The sequence below is a fragment of the Vombatus ursinus genome, unplaced genomic scaffold, assembly GCF_900497805.2.
Source record: "Vombatus ursinus unplaced genomic scaffold, bare-nosed wombat genome assembly UNPS02005236.1, whole genome shotgun sequence".
Taxonomy (NCBI): Eukaryota; Metazoa; Chordata; class Mammalia; order Diprotodontia; family Vombatidae; genus Vombatus; species Vombatus ursinus.
Window position 1 is genome coordinate 2942885 of NW_020945014.1, and position 6000 is coordinate 2948884.

Sequence of the window (6000 nt, forward strand, 5' to 3'; positions counted from 1 at the left end):
TGCCACAGCAGAGAAGGAGGGAGAGAAACAGTTAAGGAAACCCAGAGGACCAAAAAAAAATGCTGATCTGGAGGGAAGGAGTGGGAAAGAGGGCTGAAGTCTCCCCAGGAACAGTAAGTAGCTAGGGCCTTGAAATGGGAGACCTTTTTTTGTTTGTTTGTTTGTTTGTTTGTTTTTCTTTTTTTTTTTTTAAGGCAATTGGGGTTAAGTGACTTGCCCAGGGTCACATAGTTAGTAAGTGTCAAGTGTTTGGTCTGAGGCCGGATTTGAACTCAGGTCCTCCTGACTTCAGGTCGGGTGCTCTATCCACTGCGTCACCTAGCTGTCCAAAAGCTGTTTGTTTGTTCAATGGGAAGTAAAGCATATTTTTCTCTAGACAAAAATCAATGCCTCTTACTCTTGCCCAGGAGCTATCCATATTTGAAAAAATGACAGCAATCACCACCAGGAAATGGGTTCAGAGTTCAAAGAGACTGGCCAATGATTGCTGCAACAGGTTAAATATGTTATCCTTTCTGGAGGAGAGACTTGGCCTGATGAAATAGGACTCAGGGAAATGTGCAACTGTCTTAGAAGTAGCTGGGCCAGGAGCCTAGAACCCCTGGGTTCTAGTTCCAACTCCAACAATGAAATTATGCTTGCTATGCAACCTTGGAAAAGTGCCCGTTCTGTGGTCCTCTGTTTTTTTGTCTTTAAGATGAGAAGGGGGGGGTGAGGGGGTGGCAGAGTAAAAGCAGTGACTTGCTTGAGCTCTCCCCCAAACCCCTCCAAACATCTATAAAAATGACTCTAAAGAAATTTTAGAGCAGCAGAATCCACAAAAAGACAGAGTGAAACAAATTTCCAGCCCAAGACAACCTGGATGGTTGATTGGAAAGGTCTATTGCACTGGGCTGGGAGAGAAAGGCAGTTTAGCATGGGCCATTCTGCCAGCAAAGACTTGGCTTGAGCAAACCTGGAGCAGGCTTCAGGAGATTTAATCACAGGCAGCTGTGGCAGTTTCCAGACTTCTCAACCCACAAACTCCAAAGACAACATAGAAGGTCAGTAGAAAAGGTCTGTTGGTCCATGGTGACAGAGGAGCTCGGGTCCTACCCCAGTTCCAGAATATCCCCGGGGCAGCAGCTGCTTCAGGAGCCTGAAGCTCCTGATCAGAGGGGGATTGCAGGGGTCTCTTTGCTGTGCTGAGGCAGGATTCTCTTGCTTTGCCTGTGTTTGTATCTGGGTCACAGTTCTGGGTGGTGGTCCTGGGTTGAGGAGGAATGCTGACACGGTGGAGCTTGTGGTGGTGGTGGAGAAGGAATCCTCCTCACAGTTCCAAGGCAGAAAACAGTGCTTGTGGTCATTCACAGACCAGAGAACAGACTAGGAAAGGAGTACACACCTCACCCCTGATCATAGCACCTTGGAAGAACTGAACATTTACAGGTCCCTAGAAGTATCTCTGAAAACAGCTGCGCAAAACCCCAGAAACTTGGGGCAGTATATTCTCCATGCTGGAAGCAGACCTCTACCTTAACAAAGAGCTTAAAACTCAAGTAATTGGCTGGGATCATGAACAAAAAGCACAAAAGAAATCAGACCATAGAATCTTTCTTTGGTGACAATGAAGATCAAAACATACAACCAGAAGAAGACAACAAAGTCAAAGCTCCTACATCCAAAGCCTTCAAGAAAAATATGAATTGGTTCCAGGCCATGGAAGAACTCAAAAAGGAGTTTGAGAAGCAAGTAAGAGAAGTAGAGGAAAAACTGGGAAGAGAAATGAGAGTGATGCAAGAAAATCATGAAAAACAAGTCAACAGTTTACTAAAGGAGACCCAAAAGAATACTGAAGAAAATAACACCTTAAAAAATAGCCTAACCCAAAAGGCAAAAGAGATCCAAAAAGCCAATGAGGAGAAGAATGTCTTCAAAAGCAGAATTGGCCAAATGCAAAAGGAAGTCCAAAAGCTCACTGAAGAAAATACTTCCTTAAAAATTAGAATGGAGCAAATGGAAGCTAGTGACTTTATAAGAAATCAAGAAATTGTGAAAACAAAACCAAAAGAATGAAAAAAATAGAAGACAATGTGAAATATCTCATTGGAAAAATAACTGACCTGGAAAATAGATCTAGGAAAGATAACTTAAAAATTATTGAACTACCTGAAAGCCATAATAAAAAAAAAGAGCCTAGACATCATCTTTCAAGAAATTATCAAGGAAAACTGTCCTGATATTCTAGAACAAGAGAGTAAAATAGAAATGGAAAAAAAAAAAAAAAAGATGAGAAGGGGATGGGAGAGTCCGTAAGGACCCTTCAATGTCTGTTCACTTGTGCTTTATCTTCTAAGGCTTCTTCTTTCACTAACACATTCTCTGTTTGAGTCCACTTCAGGTAAGTAGTAGGTGCCCAACCTCAGCTTGGAGAAAGGTGCCAGATGGATACATCACCACCTTAGTGGATCCCAGAAGCACTAGAAAACTAAGGCTAAAATAGGGGAAAGTAAATCATCCAATTCGCATAGACAGTTAGGGGATGGGGCTGCCTGTCTATTTGTCCCAAAAGTGAGTTCTCTTACTGCCTTAGGCAGATATCACAGGATTCAGAGCTGCAAATGCCTGCCAAGAAGGAACTTACAATGCTCTCATTTTACCCAGGAGTAAAGTGAAGCCCTCAGGACGGGGGTGACATGTCCAGGGTCACAAAGACAACCTGGGGTTAGATACTATTGAAACTCAAATCTCTTGACACTAAATCTAGTGGGCCTTTCTCTATTCTGGACATTGTTTAATGGCATACAGAATGCCTACCTAGGGATTATCTCTCTGAACTGTGAGCACTGCATCTGTGCCCTGCTCTAATGAACTTGCCTGGGCAGAGACTGAGGATGAACAAAGCTCCAATTTCCTACAGTTAAACGCCAGCCATTCGTATAAAAATTGACTGGCTGCAAGAACCAGGCTTGAATCCCTGGCTCAAAAACAATCCTTTTATCTCATTCTCTTGAATTAGAAGAGTGGGGTGTATCCTCACCAATCATTTTTATCTGGGGCCTGGAATTCTTACTCACTTCCCTGGCTGGTAAGTCTGACTCTAGGCTACCTGAGCCCAGGGAGTATTCTGGGCTGGCAATGATTTGAGGGCTCCCCACTGCAAGTTCAATTATCTAGCCCTCTTGTTCCTCATCTCTCACTCTCTTTGGGTGGAAGACACATGGTTCCAGGGGAGACAGGCAATACGATGAAGATATGGCCATTAAATTAGCCTATGTTGCTTCTATAAGAACCTGATGGGCTAGTTTCTTTTGAAGTTCAGTATAATAACAGTAGGAATAAATGCATGCAAAATCCTAATTACTTCATAGCAATTATCTCATTTGATACCTATCCTATGAGGAAAGTATAATTATCCCTCCCACATCATGACTTTCCCCATTGTGGTTTTGATATAACATGGGTTAGCAGAAAACATTAAACGGGAATTTGGGGGAAATTTTACAGAAGTTGCAGGTAACACTCAAAGGCCAGCAGATGATACAGAAAAAGTTTAGAAACCTAGAAATGCACAAAATATAAGTATCACATTGTATAATAACAACATATTTTATCTTTTAATACCTAATATTTCAGACTTCTTCTCTGGTATGGAAGGAGGACCAACATATTTTAGTGGATTTTCCAGATTGAGGGGAGGGAAATGTTCCTATCCCCCTGATTCCTCCCCCTACAATGTGGAAGGGATAACTGTAATACAAATACTAGGATCATAGACCTAGAACTGGAAGAAGTCATATAGGTGTGTGTGTGTGTGTGTGTGTGTGTGTGTTGTGTGTGTGTATGTGTGTATAAAAGTATGTACACATACATACACATATGCACATATGTGTAATGAGGGCTGTCTCCCATGTATAACCTTGGGGTGTCAATTTTGTGCTTCAGAAGGAAGCAGAACAGATAATCTCTAGCTTCTTCTCCTCCCATCTTTGTCCAAGAGATACTTTCTTTCCTATTAAGAAAAAAAGCTTGACCGCTCTGCTCTCCTCAGGGAGAGTGGTACTAGGCTAGAATTATATATATATATATATATATATACACACACATATATATATATATATATGCTCCCTTAAATATTAATTATCTAGACGGTGTGGTTTTCAGGTTCAAGATTCAGGTTCAAGGCTGTTCATCAATTGGGGGAAAGGAGGATCCAAGCTTTATATCCAAAGCTTGACCCCTTTCCTATCAAATACCAGTTCCAAAATGAACACATGTAGCAAGTAGCAAAGAAGCTCATTCATTCATGTTAGTAGTAAAATAGAAGTCAGAGAAAATATACATAGGAAATGTATACCAGCCAATACAGAGTGAAGGAGCACTCCCATTGGGAGTGAGGTAACTCAGCTCAAGTAAGAGAGAGTCCGAGATCTTGTCCAAAGGGAAACTCCCCAAAGTCTCTCGTGTAGCAGGCTAGGGAGAGGGACATGATGGAGACTGCCAACTCCTCTCATGTTGGTTTCTTCCCAGAGTCTTATTCTCCCTTCAGCAACCTGAAGTAAGATTTGACACCAGCCATCTTCTGTCTCAAAGGTGGAAGCCAGAAATTCCTGAAGAGCCTACAAAGCCCAGAGTAGACTCAGAGATTGAAGAAATTCAAAGGAGATTCCAAAAGCATTGAAAAGACTATCCAACTCAAAGAGAGTGAACTTCTCTTTCCTACCTCCTTCCCTCATACAGGTACAAGGCATTGACCTCCACCCATGAGAAGAGAGACTGATACCAATGGGCTCTGAGACTCAGGTTGTATTTGTATTTACATGTGTGCCTGCATATACTCCCTATATACACACGTGTGCATGTTTGTATATATATGGATGGATGCATAGATGAAGCAAATACTGTTATAGAGCCAGACTAGTAACATTTTCCCCTCAATGTTCTAGGGCAGGGGTGGGGAACCTGCAGCCTTTAGGCCACATGGCTGCAGGTTCCCCTCCCCTGTTCTAAAGGTACTCCTGAGAAGTTAGGGTATCTCTTTTCTGATGTCATTGGCTCAAGCCCCTAATCTGGTAGATTCCAACTATTATTAACTGTCAGTGTCTAGCACCTCAGTTCCTTTTAACTAATTAACATTGATTAGTTTTTACAAAGGGGTATTTATTTCATACATTTGGCAAGAACAGAAGTAGAAACATTTGTCATATACACATAAGAGGCACACTCTACTTTATAATGCCCCGGTTTCTTGGGAGAGTGAGCTCAAACCCAACACAGTGGTTCCACCAAGTTCACGTCCAGATGTGGCATCGCTATTGATAAGCCTTTGTCTTTGCTACTGCTGGACCTTGTGGTTCAAAGTCATTCCTCAGGGCCTCAAAGATGGACTGGATGGCTACAAACCCTAGCATGGACTTGATTCTTAGATTTCCAAGTGACTCACTCTCCTTATTTTTCAAAACTCACAAGGCTTCCAATTGTCACCTACCACAAAAGAACAAATCAAGGCAGAAAACTAAAGCTCATATCTGCAGGCCACATGCTAACTTCCGATGGGGAGAACCCAAGTCCTCTTCTCTTTACAATGTTGTCTCTCTTCCCTCACTAGAGTGCCACCAGCCTGGAAGAAGTCGTATGACATGGAGGCCGAGACCCTTGTCAGTTTGTGCCTTATGAATGTCCCTTAGCATATGTAGGCTTTGTGGCCAATCATAAAGGGCCCATTTCATCATGGAATAAGCAGACCAGAACCAGTTCCAGAATGTCTGTGCAAGCTCCAAAGTGCCTTCAAGGCAGTTTTGTTACATGTCGTCACCACTCCAGCAGTAGACCATGTAGACACATCCACATGGGGGTTTACAACAGAGGCATTCTGTACATGCCCATAAAGACTGAGCTCAATAAGCCAGTTCTGCTTTTACACACACACACACACACACACACACACACACACACACACAAACGTATATGTGCATTTATGTATCATATACATGTGGATCTTCTCATTTTACAGATGAAGAA